We start from the raw sequence: 26,753 nt of genomic DNA, 5'->3' as shown, positions 1-26,753 counted from the left end.
CCGATAAATATTTTGAAGAAAAGAAAAAACAATAAAAAGGTAAAAGGTTTTCCCTGTTCAGGCGTGTAAAAGAGTAAAAAGAAAACATTCACTTGCTTTAAATGCTTTCCAGACCATAGTTAAACAGCAATTAAGGATTTCGAGAGAAAGTCACTTTGAGGAATTTTATTAAACAGCTTGAAGGCTATTGAACAAACACAGTAACAAGTAATTAAGTACTACTTCGTTAACTGTATACACACTACACACATTCCCAAATAGATTTCCAAAAAAGTGCTTTAGCACTTAATCTGCAGTACCCATGAAACATATATACATACACACATTGTTTTTTCATAGATGAAGCAAAATTTATCAATTCACCAGATATTAGCTTCTCAATCAGCAAATTTACATTGGCACGATTAACGATTTAAGCCATTGAAATTAATAAAGGTGTTGAAAGATTTGAGCCATATGTAGATCATGTAACATCATATCGTTTAACCCTGAATAATCACCTGCAGACAAATGACAAGCATAAATCAGAGGTTTTCAAAAAAGTGTGTATAGTTGACGAATTTTTTTAAACACAAGGTGAGTGTGAAGTGTTGGAGATGGTTATATTATTATTTTTCCAAAAAGCACACAATTGAACATTAAATAATATTGACAGTTATCTCTAAAATATGATAAGCATAAATTTTAGGGAGTTCCTAAAAAAGGTGAGTATCTTTGAGGAATTTTATCAAATAGCTGGTGGGATATTCACAATAACGAGTAAAGATTACATTTATTAGCAAGTGAGTGAGGAATTTAATTACACAATTGGAAGGTTATTGTACCAACAGAATAGTGAGCAACAATTAAATTCAAAGGAAGTGAGTATCATTGAATAAATGTAATGAAGTATATCAAGATTAGATGTTAATAAGCCTCTTGCTTCATATAATTCTCTTCATTGATTTGGTACTCTTCATTGATTTGATGAAGGTATTTTTTAATATAATTCTCTTTTTCGCCAAAAAAATAAAGATGTTAATAATATAAACGCTAATTAATTAAGAATGATATTTAGTATTGCAAGAGATAGAGAGGACATACCTTTCCTACTAATAGACATCTACCCTTAAGGATGAAGTTGATCGTGGCACATCCTTAATATTTGGGCAGCTGCGAATATAAAGTCGTTGACGGTGAGTGAGGTGTTGGTCCACCTCTGATATTGATTCCACATCATTAAAATCATTGATATGTAGTTGAGTCAGAGATGTTGAATCAGTACTCATCTCGTCTCCTTCCATTGCAAATGATGTCACTCCTGAATCAGAACCATCTAAGTCAAGTTCAACAAGTGAGGTCGGGTAATTCTGCAGCCCCCAATCTGACATTGGCTTCTTTAACCTTCCTATTATTGTTAGACTCCTTAAATTAGGAGGCCACAACCCACATGGAAATGAATCATCCATGCTTGGACAATCATATATCGTCATCTCTTCCAAAGATGTGAGACTCTGCAATTGCTCATGAAATAATGACTTTAGATTCTCACATATACGGACTTTAAGAGACCTGAGAGACGATGGCAGCTCCTGCAATGTTGTTGGCATAGTCACTGATGTCATTGAACGACAACCGAATATATCTAATTCCTCAACGGTATTAGCACAGTTGTAACTCTCCAATGAATCACAACAAGAAACATTAACTTCTTGAAGGACGGATTTTATGTCGCTACTTCCAACATTAACCTCATTTTCTCCCATTGATACCAACTTATTACAATCACATATAAGCAAATACTCAAGTGTCGATATTAGTCCAATTGACAACTCAACCAAATTTGGACAATTGAATATTGTAAGATGTGTTAACTTATCAAATGAGGGACCTACAAACCAACTAGGAAATTTCATTCCTCCATAGTTCCAAATAGTCAGTTGGTTCAACTTAGTGGGAGGCCTTAGCATTTGAAATACTTCATATTCTAGACTTGAATTCCGAGAATCATCAAATACATCACTCCATTCCATTTCCAAATTCATAAGACCTTTTTTTCCCATTAAGTTGGCATCCATAGCTTGTTGTGGATCTGTCACTTTTTCCAAACCTCTGATGATAAGTTTACCTTGAAGATTCGACATGTCTTTAAGGTCAGATACCTTGAAACCATTAGCTCTTTCGATAATAACCTTTGTCAAAGTTTGTAGACTCGTTAACCCACCCATTCCTAAGGGTGTTTTGTTCAGCCTTGGAGTATCACTCATCTCAAAATGTCTGAGGTTTATTAACTTATGAAAACTGACCGGCAAGCTAATTAACTTTTCACAGTAACTGACCAACAAGCTTTGTAGATTATAAAGCTCACTAACCTCTTCAGGTACTTGTTTGATATCCGTGTTTGAAAAATTGAGGTACCGTAAATGTTTCAGAACACCAACAGATCTTGGTATATCTGTGATCGAATAGCGATTTAAAGTTAGCACCCTCAAGAACTGTAATTGGGGAAGTAAGTCCACAAGAACATCGTCCAAGATGTAAGGTGAACAAACTGACACCGTTAAGAATGTTCTCAGGCGTTCAGACTTGTGTAGTTCCTTGAGCTTTCCATTTTCTGCACCTCCATGACCTAAGTACGAAAAGTGACGGAACTTCTCAAACGCTTCGTTCCGACCATTTACATCCATCTTAGCATCCAAAAAACAGAACAAGTCTCCCGCAACATTTATTGCCAAATCATTCATCAAGTCGTGCATGATGTACATAGGTGTGTATTCGTTACCCGTTAAAAGCTGAAAAAATGATCTTGAATGGAGCTCTTCAAAGTACGCCCTACCCAAACTCTCCATCGACACATTGCCTTTTGATTGGTTTAGAAACCCCTCGGCCATCCATAGTAACACTAGTTCATTCTTGTGGAATACGTAGTCTTTTGGGAATAAACAACAATATGCAAAAAGTTGCTTTAGTTGAGAAGGGAGATCATAATAGCTTAGCTTGAGAGCCGGAAGAATTCGGTCATTTGAACTCCATATCTCACTTTTTAACAACTTATCCCATTCACATTCATCATTTCCTTTTCATTTCAAGACCCTCCCAATTGCTATCAATGCCAAGGGCAAACCCTTACATTTCTCAATGATCAATCTAGCAACCGATTTTAGTGATGGATGCTTGTCAAAATTATGCTCATCTAGTGCAGATTTAGCCAACAAGGATAGTGCATCTTTATTTGACAGTATCCCCAAATTGTAAGGTTCAGCACAGTTCATCACTTTTGAAACCATGGTATTACGTGTGGTAACGATGATTTTACTCCCTGGCGCCCCTTTAAGAGGTTTTTCAAGAACTTCCCATTTATCTTGGTCTTCATTCCAAACATCATCCAACACCAGTAGGAACCTTTTGTTTGAAAGCCTTTCTTGAAGTGTCACATGAAGCTGATCCAAATTAGAGAAAATTTTGTTCTCTCCGGTGACAGCTTCATAGATCTTATTGCTAATAGTGAGTACATCAAACTCGTCGGAGACACAAACCCATACCTTGAGTTCAAAGTGAGATTTAACATTTTCGTTGTTGTACAAAAGTCGGGCAAGAGTTGTTTTCCCTATCCCACCTAAACCAACTATGGAGATGACACTCCCATTCTGAATACAAGCTTCTTCCCCCAACACCTTACTGAGCAGTGCCTCTACATCTGCTTCTCGACCCAAAACTTTATTATTTCTATTTGATCTAAGTTCAGATATCGTGTTGATACCTATACCTAGATTATTCTTCTGCTCGACAAGATCATTTAGTTTGTCGGCTATTTCATTTAGTATAGGACGCATCTTACGACCATACATCAACTTATGAGGAGTAAAATTAGTACAAAAAGTTGGAATGATCTTTTTCATTACCTTACATGTGCTTGAGCTACCTGGTGATTCATCATTCAACTTTCTTCGCATAATTTCGGTGGCCATATCATCGAGTACATCATCTATGTCATAAGCCAGATGATGAAGCTCTTGTAGCCACAAATTAACAGCTTGCTGTGTAATATGCTTCTCACTTGCATCAGCAAGCACAGCTTGAATCATAGGCAAAGTTTTCTTCCATTTTTTCAGAGTAGGTTCGATTCCTTCAGATCGAGCCAACTTCATCAAGTCACCAGATAGTAGTTTTTCAATCAGCACTGTAACAGCAGCAGAAACAACTATTTCAACCATTAGAAATTGATCGAAATAATATTGTTGGTTTGGTTATTTTGGTTTGAAAAGATGAAGAAAAAGCGTAGACCTGAGACTTTTTGGTGTAGTACGGTGGATGAAGTAAATGTTAGGGCTTGTTTAAGTTTTGACCTAATTAGAATTAACTAGTTGTTGAACCCTCGTTTCGCGCCGGGGGTTTGGTTTTCAATATATTTTATTGCGTTTAGTTTGTAAAATTATTTCGTGGCTAAAGAATGATGTCGTTGAAGCGCAACTCGAGTCGAACTAAAAGGTATAACCCGTGAAAGATTTAAATGTTATTTTAAATTAACAATATATGTCCATCTCTGAGTTTAGCTATGTAATTATCGACTTTTAAAAATTTAACGCAAAATCAACGTGTATGAAAAGTACCCGAAATATTTAGCGTTTTTTAAAAAGCGTCCGTTTTGCGTATAGTTACTGACATTGTGTTCCTAAAATTATTTCGAGTTTAACGATGGTATCGGAAAAATTTAACTCGTTGCGAGCGAGAAGGTATGACCCGTTGAATATTTGAGTGGAGTTTATTTAAGATTTTTTTATGAAAATGGTTATTTGACACTTACCCTCCTGTTTGGGAGGTCGATTTGAATATTTGAAAAAAGTGTGGGGGTCTTTGTTGGTGTAGTGAAATTTAATTAGAATTTAAAAAAAAGGTGAAAGGACGAAAATGCCCCTAGTTACGATTCACCATTTTTGTCTATTAGATAATATAGTAATTAACTAATTAATTAGTCTGAAGAGGAAAGTAATTTCATGGAGAGGTCGGTGACAGATGTTGAGATCCGTACAGCGGTGTGGGACTGTGGGAGTGACAAGGCGCCCGGACCGGACGGGTACACCTTTGAGTTTATTAAACGATATTGGGAAGATATCAAAGTTGATTTTATAGAGTCCATCCAAAGTGCTTTTGTTGACAAAAAGCTTTCACGAGGGTTTGCATCAGCGTTTATTACCTTATTACCAAAGGTATCTAACCCTTCATGCATAAAGGATTTCAGGCCAATATCCTTGATTGGAACACAATATAAGGTAATCACCAAAATCCTTGCAAATCATCTTGCATCGGTAACCGACAAAATTATAAGTAAGGAACAAACGGCGTTTATCTCTGGTCGTCAAATATTGGACGGGCCATTAATACTTAGCGAGGTCTTAAGTTGGTATAAAAAACGAAAACAAAAGTTATTGATATTAAAGGTAGATTTCGAGAAGGCATACAATTCTATAAGTTGGGAGTTTTTGGAATACATGTTAGATTTAACGGGATTCGGTTCAACATGGAGAGAATGGATTATGATGATACTTAAATCTTCGCGTACCTCGGTGTTGGTTAACGGGAGTCCTACCGATGAATTCTTATTGCAACGTGGCATGAGACAAGGTGATCCTATTAGTCCATTTTTATTTTTAATAATCATGGAGGGCCTCCATTTATGTTTGCAGGATAAGGTGAATTCAGGGAATATAAGAGGAACTCGTATTGGATTAAAAAATATGAATGTGTCTCATCTTTTTTATGCGGATGATGCGGTGGTGGTTTCGGACTGGCACAAGGATAGTCTTAAGAATATTATGGAGGTTTTCGATTCTTATTACCGGATGTCGGGTCTTAAAATGAATATACCCAAATCGTCAGTTTATGGTTGGGGTGTATCGGACGCTGAATATTTGAGTGGAGTTTATTTAAGATTTTTTTATGAAAATGGTTATTTGACACTTACCCTCCTGTTTGGGAGGTCGATTTGAATATTTGAAAAAAGTGTGGGGGTCTTTGTTGGTGTAGTGAAATTTAATTAGAATTTAAAAAAAAGGTGAAAGGACGAAAATGCCCCTAGTTACGATTCACCATTTTTGTCTATTAGATAATATAGTAATTAACTAATTAATTAGTCTGAAGAGGAAAGTAATTTCATGGAGAGGTCGGTGACAGATGTTGAGATCCGTACAGCGGTGTGGGACTGTGGGAGTGACAAGGCGCCCGGACCGGACGGGTACACCTTTGAGTTTATTAAACGATATTGGGAAGATATCAAAGTTGATTTTATAGAGTCCATCCAAAGTGCTTTTGTTGACAAAAAGCTTTCACGAGGGTTTGCATCAGCGTTTATTACCTTATTACCAAAGGCCTTCATGCATAAAGGATTTCAGGCCAATATCCTTGATTGGAACACAATATAAGGTAATCACCAAAATCCTTGCAAATCATCTTGCATCGGTAACCGACAAAATTATAAGTAAGGAACAAACGGCGTTTATCTCTGGTCGTCAAATATTGGACGGGCCATTAATACTTAGCGAGGTCTTAAGTTGGTATAAAAAACGAAAACAAAAGTTATTGATATTAAAGGTAGATTTCGAGAAGGCATACAATTCTATAAGTTGGGAGTTTTTGGAATACATGTTAGATTTAACGGGATTCGGTTCAACATGGAGAGAATGGATTATGATGATACTTAAATCTTCGCGTACCTCGGTGTTGGTTAACGGGAGTCCTACCGATGAATTCTTATTGCAACGTGGCATGAGACAAGGTGATCCTATTAGTCCATTTTTATTTTTAATAATCATGGAGGGCCTCCATTTATGTTTGCAGGATAAGGTGAATTCAGGGAATATAAGAGGAACTCGTATTGGATTAAAAAATATGAATGTGTCTCATCTTTTTTATGCGGATGATGCGGTGGTGGTTTCGGACTGGCACAAGGATAGTCTTAAGAATATTATGGAGGTTTTCGATTCTTATTACCGGATGTCGGGTCTTAAAATGAATATACCCAAATCGTCAGTTTATGGTTGGGGTGTATCGGACGCTGAATATTTGAGTGGAGTTTATTTAAGATTTTTTTATGAAAATGGTTATTTGACACTTACCCTCCTGTTTGGGAGGTCGATTTGAATATTTGAAAAAAGTGTGGGGGTTTTTGTTGGTGTAGTGAAATTTAATTAGAATTTTAAAAAAAAGGTGAAAGGACGAAAATGCCCCTAGTTACGATTCACCATTTTTGTCTATTAGATAATATAGTAATTAACTAATTAATTAGTCTGAAGAGGAAAGTAATTTCATGGAGAGGTCGGTGACAGATGTTGAGATCCGTACAGCGGTGTGGGACTGTGGGAGTGACAAGGCGCCCGGACCGGACGGGTACACCTTTGAGTTTATTAAACGATATTGGGAAGATATCAAAGTTGATTTTATAGAGTCCATCCAAAGTGCTTTTGTTGACAAAAAGCTTTCACGAGGGTTTGCATCAGCGTTTATTACCTTATTACCAAAGGTATCTAACCCTTCATGCATAAAGGATTTCAGGCCAATATCCTTGATTGGAACACAATATAAGGTAATCACCAAAATCCTTGCAAATCATCTTGCATCGGTAACCGACAAAATTATAAGTAAGGAACAAACGGCGTTTATCTCTGGTCGTCAAATATTGGACGGGCCATTAATACTTAGCGAGGTCTTAAGTTGGTATAAAAAACGAAAACAAAAGTTATTGATATTAAAGGTAGATTTCGAGAAGGCATACAATTCTATAAGTTGGGAGTTTTTGGAATACATGTTAGATTTAACGGGATTCGGTTCAACATGGAGAGAATGGATTATGATGATACTTAAATCTTCGCGTACCTCGGTGTTGGTTAACGGGAGTCCTACCGATGAATTCTTATTGCAACGTGGCATGAGACAAGGTGATCCTATTAGTCCATTTTTATTTTTAATAATCATGGAGGGCCTCCATTTATGTTTGCAGGATAAGGTGAATTCAGGGAATATAAGAGGAACTCGTATTGGATTAAAAAATATGAATGTGTCTCATCTTTTTTATGCGGATGATGCGGTGGTGGTTTCGGACTGGCACAAGGATAGTCTTAAGAATATTATGGAGGTTTTCGATTCTTATTACCGGATGTCGGGTCTTAAAATGAATATACCCAAATCGTCAGTTTATGGTTGGGGTGTATCGGACGCTGAAGTAGAGTCGTGGGTGAGGGATATAGGTTGTTCAAAAGGCGAGCTTCCGTTTACTTATTTGGGATTACCGATGGGTACAAGCACGAACTCGGTTGCGAATTGGAAGGTCCTTTGCGATAAGTTTCATAAAAGATTATCCACTTGGAAGGCCAATTTGATATCGATAGGAGAACGATACACGCTTATAAGAGCGGTTCTAGGGAGCTTGGGTATTTACTTCTTATCTTTGTTCAAGTGTCCGGAAACGATTTTAAAGGAGTTAGAAAAAATTCGGGGGTCATTTTTTTGGGTACCTCGGATGGCAATAGAAAAATGGCATGGGTGAGTTGGGACCAAACAATGGCGTCATTCGAAAAAGGTGGTTTGGAGATTGGTAGTTTACGAGCGTTTAATTTGGCACTTATGTTCAAGTGGGTGTGGAGAGCCGTTAATGATGGCGATGCGATGTGGGCAGGGACGGAGGATATTGGGGGCAAGGGAGGGCCCCGGCCACCCCACAGAAAAATTTCATATGTAGCTATTTTCAAGTTTTTGTGGGCTTAATATGAAAAAAATATATGGGCCATTCCAATTTAACTAGCGACTCAAAGCTTCAAAGAGTTTTAGAATTGTTTCACTTTTGTCTTCTTGTGCACCGTTCCTTTAATTAAAACTTAAAAATACAACACACTTTTCTTATTAGTAATTTAAGAAATTTAAATGGTAGGAGATCAAACTCAAACCCCCAAAAGTATATTTATTTATTTACTACATATTATACAATTTTAATGTATATGAATTATGAATTATACATTAAAATTTCCGAGGGCGGAAAGTTTTCTCTCCAATTTTCTGCGATTAGTTGCCAAGCAACCCAGGTCCCGCGATTAGTTGCCAAGCAACCCGGGTAGGAGTTTTTGATAATGCTAAAAACGAACATATATTTCATAGCATTATTCCTCAAGAAAGACAAGCTTTTAGTTGGAATTGTTCTATTTACAAGTGATATTCGTTTAAATAATAAAAGGTGAAGACAAAAGACAGATTCGACGAATTGAAGACGCAAACGACCAAAAAGCTCAAAAGTACAAAATAAAATCAAAGAGGTTCCAATTATTGATAAGAAACGTCTCAAAATTACAAGAATACAAGATTCAAAACGCAAAGTACAAGATATTAAATTGTACGCAAGGACGTTCGAAAATCCGGAACCGGGACCTGAGCCAACTCTCAACGCTCGACGCAACGGACTAAAAATTACAAGTCAACTATGCACATAAATATAATATAATATTTAAATAATTCTTATAATTATTTATATATTATATAATATATTATAAACCGTCGGCAAGCTAGGAGCCAAACCTTTGTGAGCGGGATTTACGAACTCCGCGAGTTGCAGAGTTTGAAGAAGAGAAGTGCCGCGACTCGCGGAGCCCCCAATTATGAAACTGCCTATAAAAGCTCGCGCATTCTGATCGTAAAAAATATCCATATATCCATCCTCTCTATCTATATACGTAAATATATATATAATTTATATTTTAATTTTAATTTTAATTTTAATTCCTAATAATAAGGGTATGTTAGCGAATGTTGTAAGGGTGTAAGTCGAAATTCTGTCCGTGTAACGCTGCGCTATTTTTAATCATTGTAAGTTATGTTTATATTATTTTCATTAATGTCTCGTAGCTAAGTTATTATTATGCTTATTTAAATCAAAGTAATCATGATGTTGGGCTAAAAATATTAAAATTGGGTAATTGGGCTTTGTACCATAATTGGGGTTTGGATAAAAGAACGACACTTGTGGAAATTAGACTATGGACTATTAATGGGTTTTATATTAACTAAACAATACCTTGTTAATTTAATATACAAACTTATAATTTGACGTATTTATATATAACCACATACGCTTGACTGGGTACGGTGGGCGAGATATCTATAAATACCAATAATTATTCATTTTACCGGACACGGAACTGGATTAATAGTTAATAGAATTGTTGAAAAAGGGGTGAATTACATTCAAGGGTAATTGGTGTAATTGTTAACAAAGTAATAAAACCTTGGTTTACACGCAGTCGATAACCTGGTGTATTCATTAAACAAAGTATTAAAACCTTGTTACAATTCGAATCCCCAATTAGTTAGAATATTTGACTTCGGGAATAAGAATAATTTGACGAAGGCTTTCGCTCTTTATATTTATGACTGATGGACTATTATGGACAAATCCGTATGGACATATTAAATAATCCAGGACAAAGAACAATTAACCCATGGGAATAAACTAAAATCAACACGTCAAACATCATGAATACGGAAGTTTAAATAAGCATAATTCCTTTATTTTTATATTTAATTGCACTTCTAATTATCGCACTTTTATTTATTGTTATTGTATTTAATTGCACTTTTAATTATCGCATTTTTTAATTATCGCAAGTTTATTTTATCGCACTTTTATTTATTGCAATTTCATTATCGTTATTTATTTTACGCTTTAAATTAAGTTGTATTTATTTTTAATATTTTACATTAGGTTTTAACTGCGACTAAAGTTTTTAAAATCGACAAACCGGTCATTAAATAGTAAAAACCCCCTTTTTATAATAAAAATATTACTTATATATATATATATATATATATATATATATATATATATATATATATATATATATATATATATATATATATATATATATATATATATATATATATATATATATATATATATATATATATATATATTTGTATTTTTATAAATTAAACTAATATAGCATTAAGCTTTGTTTAAAGATTTTTCCCTGTGGAACGAACCAGACTTACTAAAACTACACTACTGTACGATTAGGTACACTGCCTATAAGTGTTGTAGCAAGGTTTAAGTATATCCATTCTATAAATAAATAAATATCTTGTGTAAAATTGTATCGTATTTAATAGTATTTTCTTATAAAATTTAATAGCATTTTATACCCCTTAGCTTTAACTATCAAGTATTTTTTGCGCCGCTGCCGGAGAACAATCTAGCTTAAAAGCCGGAAGCGCAACGCTAATATAAAAAAAAAGATTTTTATTTTTAGTTTACTTTTATAAAAATACGTTTTTTTAAAAATACGTTTTAAATATTCAAAAATATAAAAAGAAAAACAAAAATATAAATATTTTTAAGAGTTTGTTAAATATTTAAGTTTTATAAAGTTTCTTTATTTTTATTTTATAAAAATATAAGTTTTATTTAAATATTTTGTGTTTATTTAAAACATATATAAAAAAAAGAAACCAAAAAAATATATATATAAATCTATTTTTAAGATTTTTATAAAATTATAAAGTATCTTATATTTTTTTTTTTAAATATAAGTTTTATTTAGTTTTTATAAATATTTTATATAAATATTTAAACAGAAAATATAATAAAAATAATAAAACCGAAACCCGTCGAATTTGACCTGCACCTCTTTTGGACCTGCAACCTCCACGACTTGCGGAGGTTTTGAACTGGGATCACCGTGACTCGCGGAGTTCTCTCTGACAGGCCACAGGAAGCCCTAATCTGCATTAATTACGGGTTTTTATTATTATTATTTAAATTAAACCCTAATTAGGGTATTTTTATTATATAATTTAGTTTTTATTTTTAATTTGTATTTTAAGTTTAATTAGTTTAATTAGTTTATAAAATTAATAGTTTTATAAAATAAATAATATAAAAATAATATTTTTATAAAAATTGTACTTTTCACAACTTTTAGTATATTTTTATATTTTGTCCCTTTTTATTTGTTTTAGCGTAATTTTTGTATTTTTCGCTCGTATTTACTTTTAAGATATAGTTTTTGCCATAGTTATTTTTACTTCTAGATTTTTAGACTTTGCCGTAAAATCCTTTAAGTGCTTTTTCTTTAGACTATGATTTAGGTGCTTTAGAATTTTGTGACGCCTTTTTATATTTTAGTTCCTTTTTAAGTTTCAACGCACTACTTTCTTATTTTTATTTTTCGACGCCTTTTACCTATGTATCAATTATCACTCCAATTAGTAATCTCAATTTGCAATTTTAATTTTAAGTTAGTGATAATAATAAGGTTGGGATTGTCGAGTGTTTTAAAGTTTTATAAGTATCTCTTTTACTTTCTTATTTTTCGACGCCTTTTATTTTTCAACCCTTTTCTTTTTCAACCTTTTTCGAAGCGCTCTTTTTCTTTTTTATTTCTCGCCATTCTAGTTTTAGGACATAGATTTTTATTCTACTTCTTCTCTATATTTCTTTAAATTACGAAAATTTATTTTAAGTGGTTAAATTGATAGACATCAAAATTTTCTGGTTCGTAATAATAGTTGGATTTGTACGTGGACCGGGTTATTGGAGCCAAACAGTACTCAATTATATTGAGACCAAACGAATCCTGCCCCTCTGCTGCATCTTTTGGCTATTCGAAACGTGGGCAAAATCAGAAAAGTCTATTAATTGGATAACTTATATAATTTTTCTTTCCTTTTAAAAACTAATAGGATATTCAGTGAATGCACCGAGCAAGACGTTCACCACCTTTTGTACGTTCACCACCTGTAACTCGATCAAGACATCTAGCTAATATTACCGCCGTTGATTTTTCTTTAGAATCTTCATCCAGTCGACCAAGTACTCCAATTCAAATTTCCGATAATCCATTTTTTGAACCCGACCTCACAATTGAGAATCCGGAGAATATTCAGGGACAATTCATAGATCCTGAACCATTAATTTTTCCTCCGGAACCACCAATCATTCAAACAGAGATTGTTGAGGAACGAACCATTAAATCAGAATCCTCTAGTGATTCAGATTCAACACATTCAATTATGGAAAATCTGGAACCTCTAAGTATGGAAGACCGAATGAGAGCTAAACGCACTGGCCAAGGTCACGCAATTACTCATCCTGACATTAATGCGCCAGATTATGAAATCAAAGGACAAATTCTACACATGGTGACTAATCAATGCCAATTTAGTGGTGCGCCGAAGGAAGATCCAAATGAACATCTTCGTACCTTTAATAGGATATGCACACTATTTAAAATCCGAGAAGTTGAAGATGAACAGATATTTCTCATGTTATTTCCCTAGACTTTAAAGGGAGAAGCCAAAGATTGGTTGGAATCGTTACCTGAAGGGGCGATTGATACATGGGACGTTTTAGTTGAAAAATTTCTTAAACAATTCTTTCCGGCATCTAAAGCCGTAAGACTTCAAGGAGAAATTGTTACGTTCACACAGAAACCGAATGAAACTCTATATGAGGCTTGGACAAGATTTGGAAAGTTATTAAGAGGATGTCCGCAACATGGTTTAGACACTTGTCAAATAGTACAAATATTCTACCAAGGATGCGACATCACTACAAGGAAAGACATCGATATAGCAGCGGGTGGTTCTATTATGAAGAAAACAGAAACTGATGCTTATAAAATTATTGATAACACTGCTTCCCACTCACATGAGTGGCACCAAGAAAAAGATATCGTTAGATCATTTAAAGCAGCTAAAGCCGATTCTAGCCATGATTTAGATTCCATTTTCGCAAAGATAGATGCTGTCGAGAGACGAATGGAAAAGATGACTAAGGATATACACTCAATACGAATTAGTTGTGAGCAGTGTGGAGGACCACATTTGACAAAAGATTGTCTCAGTATTGAACTAAAAAAGGAACAAAGAGAGAATATTTCATATCTAAACCAAAGGCCTGGAAATAATTATCAGAATAATTATCAACCGCCAAGACCAATTTACAATCAAAACCAGAATTATAACCGAAATGTTCCATACAACAACCAACAAGGTCCTAGCAATCAACAAGTATCCAATAATACTTACAATCAACAAAGACCTAATTTTCAAAACAAACCACAAACCGATGATAAAAAGCCAAATTTAGAAGATATGATGACGAAGCTAGTTGAAACTCAAACGCAGTTTTTCACATCTCAGAAACAAACTAATGAACAAAATGCTCAAGCATTTAGAAATCAACAAGCTTCTATTCAAAACTTAGAACAAGAAGTGAGCAACCTAGCAAGGTTAATAGGTGAAAGAAAACCGGGAAGTTTACCTAGTGATACAAATGCTAACCCCCGGAATGAAACAGCTAAAGCCATTACCACAAGAAGTGGTATTACACTTAAACCACCTGAAGTACCTGTAATTTCTGATGAAGCTATTCCTACTCCACAAGAACCACAACCTGAGCAAGATAAGGAAAAAGAACCGGTAGTTGAAAAGGTTAATGAAGATAACACAGTTAAGACTAAACCTTATGTTAAACCATACCAACCACCACTTCCTTACCCGAGTAAAATGAAAAAAGAGAAACTTGAAGCCGAGCAATCCAAATTTTTGGATATGTTTAAACAAATAAATGTAAATCTTCCTTTCATTGATGTAATTTCAGGAATGCCTAGATATGCTAAATTCTTGAAAGATCTAATCTCAAATAGAAAGAAAATGGAAGAACTCTCGGCTGTTACTATGAATGCTAATTGTTCAGCAGTGCTGTTGAATAAGATACCAGAAAAATTATCTGATCCAGGAAGTTTCACAATTCCATCTTTTCTGGGTAGTCTTAGTTCAATAGAAGCATTGGCAGACTTAGGTGCTAGTATAAATTTAATGCCGTATTCACTATACGCTAAACTAGACCTTGGAGAATTGAAACCAACAAGAATAAGTATACAACTAGCCGATCGATCAATAAAATATCCTAGAGGGATAATGGAGAACATGCTAGTTAAAGTTGGTACTTTAGTATTTCCAGTAGATTTTGTTGTTCTGGACATGGAAGAAGATACTCAAGTTCCTCTCATATTAGAAAGACCATTCTTAAACACGGCTAAAGCAATGATAGACGTGTTTGGTAAGAAACTGACCCTAAGTATAGAGGATGAGAGTGTTACCTTTTCAGTTGATAGAGCTATGCAACAACCACAATCTGCAGATGATACATGTTATTATATTCAAACTATAGATTCACATGCAGAATTGTTAGAAGAATTTCCAGAATTACAAGGAACAGGAGAATGTTCTTTAGGAGAAGGAACTGAACCAATTGATGAAACTGAAATGTTAGCTACACTAATAGCTAATGGATATGAACCAACAACAGAAGAAATTCAAATGCTAAAAGAAGAAGACAGATATCGATACAAATCATCGATAGAAGAACCTCTGACATTAGAGTTAAAGCCACTTCCAAACCATTTGGAATACACTTATTTACATGGTGAATCTGAATTACCTGTAATAATATCGTCTTCTCTTACTGAAAATGAAAAATCACAACTCATTTCTGTGTTGAAAGCTCATAAACCAGCCATTGCATGGAAGATTCATGATATTAAAGGAATATCGTATTGCACAAATAAAATCCTTATGGAAAAAGGTCATAAAACATATGTGCAACGCCAACGAAGACTAAATCCGAATATGCAAGATGTAGTTAAAAAAGAAATTATTAAACTGCTAGATGCAGGTTTAATTTATCCAATTTCTGATAGTCCATGGGTAAGCCCAGTTCAATGCGTGCCTAAGAAGGGTGGCATGACTGTCATTACAAATGAGAAAAATGAGCTTATTCCTACTAGGACTGTAACAGGATGGCGTGTATGTATTGATTATAGAAAATTAAATGACGCCACCAGAAAAGATCACTTTCCCTTACCTTTTATTGATCAAATGTTGGAAAGATTAGCCGAAAATACTTACTATTGTTTTCTTGATGGTTTTTCCGGATATTTTCAAATTCCAATAGCACCCGAGGACCATGAGAAAACCACGTTCACGTGCCCTTATGGTACTTTTGCTTACAAACGCATGCCATTTGGACTTTGCAACGCCCCTGCAACCTTTCAAAGGTGCATGATGGCGATTTTTCACGACATGATAGAAGAATGCATGGAAGTTTTCATGGATGACTTTTCAGTCTTCGGTGATACTTTTGAAACATGTCTAGCTAATCTTGAACGAATGCTTATTAGATGCGAACAATCAAATCTAGTTCTTAATTGGGAGAAATGCCATTTCATGGTTAAAGAAGACATCGTTCTAGGTCATAAAATTTCAAAGGAAGGAATTGAAGTGGATAGAGCTAAAGTAGATGTAATTTCTAAACTTTCACATCCCACCAATGTTAGAGGAGTTAGGAGTTTTCTAGGGCATGCCGGTTTTTACCGACGTTTTATAAAAGTTTTTTCTAAAATTGCCACTCCTTTGAATAAACTCCTAGAAAAAGATGCTCCATTCATCTTTTCAGATGAATGTATCAAATATTTTAATATTCTTAAAGAAAAACTCACTAATGCGCCGATCATGATAACACCAAATTGGAATCTACCATTCGAACTTATGTGCGATGCAAGTGATTTTGCAATGGGAGCCGTTTTAGGACAAAGGATTGAAAAATGATTTCAACCTATATATTATGCTAGTAAGACATTACAAGGAGCACAAACGAATTATACAACTACTGAAAAAGAACTCCTTGCTATTGTCTTTGCTTTTGACAAATTTCGATCATATCTCGTTCTAGCAAAAACGGTGGTCTATACCGACCATTCTGCTCTTAGATACCTATTTTCCAAACAAGATGCTAAACCAAGATTAATCCGTTAGATCTTACTCTTACAAGAGTTAGGTATTGAAATCCGAGATAAAAGAGGAGCAGAAAATCTCGCCGCTGATCATCTTTCTCGTCTTGAAAATCCTGAATTAGAAGTTCTAAATGAATCGGCCATACAAGACAACTTTCCTGATGAATATCTATTGAAGATAGATTATAATGAAATACCATGGTTTGCAGACTATGCAAACTACTTAGTTTGTGGATTTCTTGAAAAAGGATTATCGTACCAAAAACGAAAGAAATTCTTTAGTGATATAAAACACTATTTCTGGAAAGATCCACATCTGTTTAAAAGTTGTCCAGATGGAATAATACGCCGATGTGTATTCGGAGATGAAGCCAATCAAATCTTAAACCATTGTCACACAGGACCAACAGGAGGGCATTATGGGCCTCAACTCACAGCAAGAAAAGTTTACGATGCTGGATTCTATTGGCCTACAATTTACAAAGACGCACACCTTCTATGCAAATCCTGTGATGCTTGTCAAAGGGCCGGAAAAATAAGTCAACGTGATGAAATGCCACAAAATGTCATTCAAGTATGTGAAGTATTTGACATTTGGGGTATTGACTTTATGGGTCCATTTCCAAAATCTCATAATAATCTCTACATTCTTGTTTAAATGGGTGGAAGCACAAGCTCTCCCAACTAACGATGCGCGAGTTGTAGTCAATTTTTTAAAACGTCTTTTTGCAAGGTTTGGAACACCGAAAGCTTTAATAAGTGATCGGGGAACTCATTTATGTAATAATCAACTTGAGAAAGTTCTCAAAAGATATGGAGTAACTCATAAAATCTTCACCGCATATCATCCACAAACAAGTAGACAAGTTGAAAATACCAACCGAGCTTTAAAACGTATTCTAGAGAAAACCGTAGGATCAAATCCGAAGGAATGGTCTATTAAATTGGAGGATGCACTCTGGGCTTTTAGAACAGCCTACAAAACTCCAATTGGAACCACACCTTTTAAACTCGTTTACGGAAAACCATGTCATCTTCCAGTAGAAATTGAACACAAAGCATTTTGGGCTTTGAAGACATGTAACCTTGATTTACATGAAGCTGGACGTCTACGGTTAAGTCAATTAAACGAATTAGAAGAATTAAGACATGAAGCATATGAAAATTCCTTAATCTATAAGGAAAGAACGAAGAAATGGCATGATAAAAGAATTAGAAGTTCAAAAGAATTTAAAGAAGGAGACAGAGTTCTTCTTTTCAGTTCACGATTCAAGCTATTTCCTGGAAAATTGAAATCAAGATGGTCTGGACCATTCATAGTCAAAAGAGTTTTCCTATACGGAACAGTAGAATTAATAAATTCAAATGGGATTGAATTTAAAGTTAATGGTCACAGAGTTAAACATTACATACATGGTCCGATGGAAATTGACAATGAAGTTAATCATAATTTCACCACCCAATAAAACCTTCAAAATGAAAACATAAATATGTTATCAACAACATATGAAAAATCAAAATTGGAATATAGGGAGGAGCCAAATTTGAGTGATGAAGAAGAATTCTTATACAAACCTCCCATTCCAAGAAACGAAGAAAAATGTGAACAAGAAGTTCAAATAGAAGTGAAAGAACCAAGAAAAGAACACCCGAAAAAGGTTTACAAACCAACTCGACTTACTAAAGCAGCAGACCCGGGTGAATTTATCATTTCTTGCTTGCTTAATGATGGTGCTGTATATAATGGACTCGCAGATTTAGGAGCAAGTGCAAATATTATGCCTCTTTCCTTATACAAAAGATTAGGCATGGGTAAATTAAAACCAACCAAAATAGGTGTTCAATCATTTGACCAAACCATTAAACACCCGGTTGGAATAGCAAATAATTTACTTGTTAACGTGGGAAGTTTGACCTTTGTTGCAAACTTCATAGTGATTAATATGGAGAAAAACCTTGATATTCCTCTAATTCTAGGTCGCCCATTTTTAGCAACCACAGAGGCATTCATTGATGTAAGAGAAGGTAGAATGACACTTAGGGATGGTGATACATCGATCACCTTTGTGAACCGAAAGTTTAGATCTCCACCAACCAAAACTGTTAGACCAATAAAAACGCATAAGTGTGGGGAAGATGAAGAAACACTTAATGATGATCCAATCACAAAGAATGCCGTTGATAATACGAAATTAGATGAACCCATTTTTAACAGTTCAACGAAGAAACTTTATAAACGGATTCACGATGTTAAGATTAAGGGAAACTTTAAGTTATGTAACCGATTAGTATCCAATTTATCGCCAAAAGAAAAGGCGATGTTAGTTGAATTTGTGAAAGTTACGGAGGAAATCAACAAATGGATTGAAGTAAAAGTCAAAGATATAAAAGTTGTTGATGATTCAATTGAAAATAATGTTAATCACAATTTCAACTAAGTGTAGGGAAGTTTATGTATTTCTGTTAGAGTTAGATTTTCTGTTTTCGTGTAGTTCTCGAAAATGGAACCCGAATGGTCTTTCCCTAGCAGACCCTAAAGAACTAGTCTTCTCCTCCCATTCTGAATTTTTATTTTTTTAGGTTTTTACGAAATGAAGACTTCCTGTGAACTAAATCATGGTCTAATGCTACACGCTTTGATTACTAAACGTAATAATGACACACTTCCGAGTGAAATAGTATCATTAATCAGAGGTAAATTGGACGGAGTAAGAAAAGAATCCAGATGCGAAGATAATAAGTTACAATTTGGTAAAGGAAAATAAAAATTCGCAGCGAAAAGAAGAGCACGACACCTTGAAAAATGTCACAAATGCGGAAAATGGTCACACGAAGGTAAATGTTCAAATAATCAAACCTATTCAAATACCGAATTTGTTACTTTATGCAGAGATGGACCGTTCATATGTTTAGAAGAAAAAACATTAAATGCTCGAGGTTACGCCTATGTAGCCATGGAAAATCAATTAGTCCGACTATCTTATGAGTGGGCTAGAGCATATCACTAAGAATACTATCTCACAGGTAAGTCTGTACAGTTTTATTTTTATTTTTATTTTTATTTTTAACCTTTTGATAATAAACGCTAATTTGTTCGCTATAAAGTATTAAATTGGTATTCGATGAAATTAGGTCTTGCGACCGAAATTATTGATATCATACAAAAATTTATTACATCACTGCAAAATTTACCGTTTATTCTTAAGGTATAAATATCTTTAATCAATCAACCCAAAATATTTCAAAAATTTGTCATGGGTTAAATTAGGTCATGGAACCGAAATTACTTTACCGAAAAGAGGGGCGCATATTTTTGATAATATTTGATTGATTAAAGTGGGATAAAAGCCAAAAAGATTTTTAATTTTATTTTTACTTTGTTTTTAAAATTAATATTAAAATAAATATTTTAAACTTTTAAAATTGAAAATATTTGGAAAATTAATATTTTTAATATAAGTTTGTATGTATAAAAAAAAAATATAATTTAAGTTTGGTGTGAATTTATAATATGAATTTTTAATTAAGTTTGGTGTGAATTTTTAATTTTATGCATTTTAAATTTAAGTTTGGTGTGAATTTATAATATGAACTTTTAATTAAGTTTGGTGTGAATTTTTAATTTTATGCATTTTAAATTTAAGTTTGGTGCGAATTTAAAAACAAAAATTTACTTTATTTCGCTAAGTTAAAAATATGATTTTTAAAATTCGTCGTAAGTTGAAGACTAGGTCGTTGAGCCGAAATTGCTTTACCCGAGGGAGGGACGAGAACTTTTATTATCATTATTTTTAATCTTATTGAATTAAAGTATGCCAAAAACATTAAAAACCCCAAAAATCTTTGCTTTTAAAACCGCGCTTTGAATTGACAAATTTTAAAATTTTGTCGAGGGATGGACTAGGACATCGTTCCGAAACGACCTCGTCCTAAAAAAACAAGGGAAACAAAATTTTAAAATTAATTAATTAATTGTTTTATAAGTTAAGGTTTTTATAAAAAAAAAAATACAAACACCGCGACTCGCGGAGTTTGTAATGTGCAAACAGCAAGTCGCGGAGGACCAAAATTCCAGAAAAAAATATAACGCTGGAACAGATCAGTCCCCAACACAAAACACCCACAAACTGCGAAAAACACCCGAGAAAACACACACAAATCCGCAATTTTTGGCCATTTTTCATCAAATCTTTCACAAAATCATGTTGAGAAGGATGCTATCAAGGAATTACTCAAGGAAAACGGTAAATTTCTACACCAAAACACCATTTAATCCGAAAATTTAGCGTTCTTGAGCAAATTTATACCCAATTCGATTTTGATGCTTTTTAGTGTAATTATGCTTAAATTGTTTATGTATTATGCTTGTATAACCTAGATTGATGCTATTTAACATGATTAGAAGCCTTAAACTTCAAATTTTGAGTAATCTAGGGTTTGTGTTCTTGAGCAATTTGGGGCTTTTTGATATAAACAGGTTATGGCCGATTTTTGTCATGAATTATTGCTAAATTAAGTAGTGTAACATGTTTAGGTAGTTAAATGATCCAAACTTTGAGCCTAAACATGATTTTTGAGATTTAAAGTGGACTTTATCAAGTCTAAAATTCATGAACTTGATTTTTGAGAGATAATGCCATTTGAAACTTGTTTAATTGCTAATAATGATTATTTTGACATGTTATTTGAGTTGAATGCTTATGAACTTAGCGAACATTTTCGTATATGCTTATTTGAAAAAGTGTAGATTTGATAAAAAAAATATGAAAATGGGCATAAGTTTGATATAAATTGAACATGTCATTGTAATTATTTTGATTGATGATTTTGCTGACACTAATGCATATTTGGATGCACAAAAATTGTGTTTGATGTGTTTTGCAGACTGAAAGGGGTGAATCTTCATCTCAAGCTCGCATTGCTCCTCCTGAGAATGCGGAACAACAGGATGTTGATAACCATTACAAACAAGATATACCTCATCCAGTTATGACATTTTCAGATATGCACGTGGAAAATTTGCACCCGAACTTGAGATTAGACAGAGGTTGGATAGATTATCCAAAATACCAAAGGGGCTTGCATACTCTTCATTCTAAAGCTGTTGAAGTACCTAGGGTAATAGAATGGGAACCGTTAGAAGCTGTAGAATTGGCCGAGCCAATTAGAGAATTACTTACACAGAGGTATGGTAATTCTACTTTTAACGATTGGGTACGATTATTCAACATGCGTAGACCTGTATATAAAGTATGGTGTGAAGAATTATTGTGTAGTATAGAAATAAATGATCGGGTAGCTAGTTAACCGATCGAACTTTTATTAGATTTTTGTTAGGAGGTTCGATGCGCCACATGTCTCTACTAGACATGGCTCAGGCCTTACGTATATATACGCCTGAGGAGCTAGCATATGCCGATTGTCGCGAGTTGATATTAAATGGTAGGAGGATAGACGAAAGTTTTGATACGCATGGTGTAAGGAGTCAAATGACTAGCCATCACCGATTTAAAGGGGGAAATTACTCTTATTTGGATATAGATAGAGCTGAGTTAAGAGTAATTCACAGGTTTCTAACGAACTCGATTACACAGCGAGGTAAAAATAAGGAAAAGGTAAATGAGCAAGATTTATTTTACCACATGTGTATTCGAGACCCACAAAGCGCCGTAAGTATACCTTATTGTGTGGGTTATTATTTATAAGCTATGGTTTGGGGGATGAGACCGCACAGTATAATAGGAGGTGGTATATTTATTACATTAATTGCTGAGTATCTCAATGTGGATATAAGTCGGGGGGGATTATTAATCGAAGAACCAGAACCACACTATACAATTGGTTTAAATGTATATCATGGTGCTAAGGTTTTGAAGAGGCAAAATAACGCCGCAGTAGCATATAATGGAAGACATCCACAGGTTGAGAGAAATCAACAGCCAGGTAATGTGGGAGGGGGAAATGAAATGACAGAAATGCAAAGGTTTATAGCTTCACAAGAATATGAAAATGCTAGACATCGAGCATTTGAAGATTGGCAAGTTCATCAAAACCAAATCATAGCACATTGCCAACATGTAGGTAGAAACTATATTCCTACTCCAACGCCCATATTTCCTCCCTGGTCTATAGAGATGCAACCACCGTATCCTACTTATAACCCAGCTGAAGCATTCGATAACACATAAGGTTATGCATGGAACCCCTACTGGTATCAGTAACAACCCTAGTTTATTTAGTTTTATTTATTTTATTTTTGTAATGTTACTACATTTAGCACTTATGTTGGTATTGTAATAGTTTTTATAATTTTCTAACTTTTATTATTAGATTTTAATAAATTTTGAATGTGGGGTAATATACCAAACTTCAAAAATATGTATATATGTTTGCAGTTTATCTTATGTACACAACAGGGTAAAACAACGCATTTTCAAAGACTGGCATTAAGTTCAGCAAAAGCAACTAATTTTGACGACAAGATGCAAAATATATGTGAAATAACGACAAGACGGAATGAACAAATGATGTGCACCATTTATCATTCAACACAAACAACAATATGTTTGGAAACTTTGGTAAAATTTAATCATTTTTCTACGCTAATCACCCTCAATAATTTAAATTGTTACTGATTTCTTGCAAATGAGGGCATTGCATGATCTTAAGTGTGGGAAGGAGTTAAATTCTTTCGAATTTTTAAAATTTTTTTAAACACTTGGTTACCATTAAAAATACTAGTAAAGCAGTAGTTGTATTAGAATCTAGTGCTCTCTGATAATAAAGAACAGCCATAGTCTTATATACTGACTATCCAATTCTAGTAAAAATTTTCAAAATTTTCAATTAAATGAACTCAAAATCATGTTTATACATATTTATGAACGATAAAACTAGGTGTTAACACCGAAATTATTGTTACCTCGGAAAGGACATAAGTTGAGAAACAAACCAAAATGTTAAAATTCATTTAAAATGGAATAGAGAACAATAAAAAGGAAAAATAAAAGCCAAGTGTGGGAAAATTTACCAAGTTATTTTAAACATATGTCATATATTAAAGATACTTTTGCTTTGGACTAAACTAAAATTTTTTACCCGATTTACTTTAAGAAAGATGGATCTACACGATGAATCAATTCCATCATTAAAAGGAAGTAAAGTCTTTCGAAAAAGAAACGCGCTTCTTGATTTAGGTCATGAAGTTGTCGTCCAGACCGGCTGTAGGTTGACGAAAAATCTAGAAAAGTCATCTCTAAAATCAGCAGGAAATCCACGGACCTCAGCATAAAACAGGGTCGCCAAGTGGTCAGACTTATCCTAACCATGAGAGGATCTGTCTCGTAAAATGGGGAGGACGCCGTGCAAATTAGCTGGATAAGACTAATGAATCAGATCCCCAGAAAGGATAATCTCCTTAAAGATCAAAAATCAGCTTTTAAGACTGATATTACTCAATCCTTGAGATTGACCTTAAAGATTGAGAATTCAAACTCATGGAATTCAATGATATCTAAACTCGAGCTTGAACGAGAAAATATTTTGATCAAAATTACAAACCGATTTGTTTTCTAAAAACCCATTTTCAATGCGTTCATTACCATTGAACGTAAAATCCTAGGAATTCACCTGAAATTCATTAGGTCATCTGAACCAAATCGGGTGTCAACCGTAAGAACGGTGGTTGCATAGCATGGTCAAAGACAGGACCTTGTGCCAGACAGAAAAATTATAAGGGTGAGCTTTACTATTGCTCCTACCAAGGATAGTAATTGCGTCCGACACGTTATAGACCATAATTAAAAGCATGTCAAGGGACATTGCCTTAACAGTTGCTTGTTCAACGCTTTCCTTTACAACCGGACGGTGGTTTACCGAAAGGTAATATACGGAGCAAGTATACTGGACGTGTTGCTTTCCTAATACAAGGTTAGCAAGTGGGTGACACAAAACCGTAAGTTTTGAGCTAAAATTTTCAAATCTGAAACCCACTAAACCCACAAAAACAATTTGCAAACACCGGTGAAGGGTTATTCCGAAAAACTTATCTAGGGTAAAAGCTAGATTTAATTTTCAAAAAGATCAAATGTTTTCATAAAGATCCAATTTCTTTAATGGATCTAAATTTTTATAGTCATGTGGGACTGTAAACCACATCGTTACTACCATTGTTTATACCGCCGTATAGAAATCACTGATGTACAAAGTGTGAAGAATAAAGAAGTGATTCTAGTATTTCAAGACTATATTGCTTGAGGACAAGCAACGCTCAAGTGTGGGAATATTTGATAATGCTAAAAACGAACATATATTTCATAGCATTATTCCTCAAGAAAGACAAGCTTTTAGTTGCAATTGTTCTATTTACAAGTGATATTCGTTTAAATAATAAAAGGTGAAGACAAAAGACAGATTTGACGAATTGAAGATGCAAACGACCAAAAAGCTCAAAAGTACAAAATACAATCAAAGAGGTTCCAATTATTGATAAGAAACGTCTCAAAATTACAAGAATACAATATTCAAAACGCAAAGTACAAGATATTATGTGACGATCGGTCCAAATCCATATGGACGAACACGTCATTCATCGATTTCATTGCGAGGTATTTGACCTCTATATGATACGTTTTGTAAACATTGCATTCTTTTGAAAAGGCACACCATAAATGAATATTTAAATCAAAGGTTTTCGACATCTGATGATTTTTACATATAGACAATCACCGTAAATAAGTTTACAATAGTACTTCCTTTGACAATGCAGTCAAAATAAGATACATGGTGATGATTTGGTGAATGCAACGTTTCCTTGATAAATATGCCATGTAAGACTCCATGCACATAGCTTGTCTAACATATAAGCAAACAGCGGAAGACTTCTAGGAAACCTGAGAATAAACATGCTAACAAGTGTCAACACAAAGGTTGGTGAGTTCATAGTTTTAATGTTTCGTATAATCTGTATATAAAGATGGATCACAAGATTTCAGTTGTTTCATCCAGAAACGTTTATCAAAATATTCTACGAAATTGAGCACCCTGGTAACTAAACTTTAACATTATAATAAGTACCCCTGTTTTAACATACATGCAACCAACATGTACAATACACGCAAACTAACGTGTACTAAACTCAAATAGCATACGTCTGTTTTATAGTTCAGGCTAGGGTTTCTATACCTGGAACAGACGGGGATGTCAAGCCCTATGGATCCATATATAACTACTCGCGCCCACCAGTTCTTATAACCGATAGTTACTAGTTACCAAAGCTAAGGGATTTTCGGTTCAAACTCAGTGTAGAATTTAGTATGTACTTGTGTCCATTGCGTTTAAAATAAAGTGCACGTATTCTCAGCCCAAAAATATAGATTGCAAAAGCAATTAAAAAGGGAGCAAATGAAACTCACGCATATAAATATTGTAAAACAGTTAATAAAGCATTTGCATGTATTCTCAGCCCAAAAATGTAAAGGGTAAAAAGGGCAAATGAAACTCACGCAAAATCAGTTTTAGCATTTGTATCCATTTAGTAATACAATTATAAAAGCATTGCATGTATTCTCAGCCCAAAAATATAGATTGCAAAAGCAATTAAAAAGGGATCAATGAAACTCACCTTATCAGCATATAAAGTCATTCATCGTAATGTGATCGAAACTCAGAGTATCGAATAACCATAGATCTCAACGTATCAATATTGAGATTTAATATTGTAGAAAAGTACGTAGACGTAACGGAGATGATAAACACTAGGTTTGATTCACAAATATATCCCCGAACATTACCCATAACCTCCTTGGCAATAACCCATAATTTCCTTAACTCTAGCTTGCTCGTAAACTTGTTTTGAAATCGTTTGGACATAACCTCGTCGTAGTATTTTATGTATAATACTAATAATATTACTAATAAAAATAATAAGATTAATAATAATAA

General features: G+C 34.1%; 1 pseudogene; it reads right to left on the bottom strand.

Annotated features, from left to right (window-relative positions):
* Positions 1 to 227: 227 nt before the first annotated feature.
* LOC139876963 (putative disease resistance RPP13-like protein 1) lies at positions 228 to 4,193 on the bottom strand (annotated as a pseudogene).
* Between the last annotated feature and the right edge of the window lie 22,560 nt (positions 4,194 to 26,753).

Source organism: Rutidosis leptorrhynchoides, chromosome 11 (genome assembly GCF_046630445.1).
Source record: "Rutidosis leptorrhynchoides isolate AG116_Rl617_1_P2 chromosome 11, CSIRO_AGI_Rlap_v1, whole genome shotgun sequence".
Classification (NCBI taxonomy): domain Eukaryota; kingdom Viridiplantae; phylum Streptophyta; class Magnoliopsida; order Asterales; family Asteraceae; genus Rutidosis; species Rutidosis leptorrhynchoides.
This window is presented reverse-complemented; position numbering and strand designations above follow the sequence as displayed.